Genomic DNA, 1,111 nt, shown 5'->3' with positions numbered 1-1,111 from the left:
TCACCTGTTTCCTGTGATGTGCTGTCCAAAGGTCTCAGGGACCATCAGGCAGAATTGCTGGCCAGGCGGACGTCCTGCTCGGTACGGGCTCTTCGGTCTGACTCCGCCCGTGAAAGCAAATAAACATGGTTTAACTGAGTGCTCTGGGTCCTGGTTGTGACACTGTGATTTCCTGGTGATTCTGTTAGGTCTCACGATGGAGCAAAAATGTATCCTGTGGAAGGTGCCAGAATAGTGTGGGTTTTCAGTCCTGAAGGAGCAATCCTAAAATTTGCATCACCTTTGTATTTCCTGCGAGGAATACACCACAGAAATGCAGGTTGAAATGAATCTTTTCATCTAGCTTTTCTTAAAAAAGATTTTGTAACATTTACACAGCACAAATGTGCATGTTACTGTTAAGCATCAGCCCACTCCGGTGTTCCTGCATACAATGGCTCCATTGCAGAAAGTCTGACTGATTGACAGTTGAATGCATTTGTCCTTTAGGAAATTGCCTTCTCTGGAATCTTCCCAGCCTCCACGTCACGTGCAGTGACACATGTGGAAGGGCTCGCCTCATAATCGTTGATTTGTCTGGAGGTCCCTGTACTGGTGGAGACACGCCCCCTGCCTAAGGGGACCGGTCTTTTGGCAGGACGGCCCGGCTGATTGGCACAGAGCGCAGCGGGAGTGGATGTTTGCATAAGCGCCAGGGGCTGGAATGGCTCACGAGTTTGTAGTCCAGCAGCACATGTTGTGTTGCTGAAATCGATTCCAAATCAGCGACATAAACATGGGAACATCTGCTCTCCTTCTACCCCATCTGTGTCGTGGGTAAACCAGTCAGTCGGTTCTTATCCCGGTGCAGTGATGTGCCACCTGAGCATGCTGCTGGAAAAGGTGGCTGACCTACCGCTGCTTCAGCGGTGGCCTGTGCAGAAGCAAGTTGGAGGGAAGGGAATGAAACGTTCTAAACAAGGAGAGTTTGGTAGTTAGAGAGCTAGTGAACAGAGGAGGTGGGACCGGTTCTGCAAATGAGGACAAAAAGGAGAGAGAACAGGGGAGGAAAAACTTAAGCAAAGCTCCACTCTCTACCCCCCACAAGTAGCACTTTGGACGGGGCGGTGGG

This window comes from Brienomyrus brachyistius, chromosome 16 (assembly GCF_023856365.1).
Source record: "Brienomyrus brachyistius isolate T26 chromosome 16, BBRACH_0.4, whole genome shotgun sequence".
NCBI classification, from domain to species: Eukaryota; Metazoa; Chordata; class Actinopteri; order Osteoglossiformes; family Mormyridae; genus Brienomyrus; species Brienomyrus brachyistius.
Note: the sequence above shows the minus strand (reverse complement) of the source record.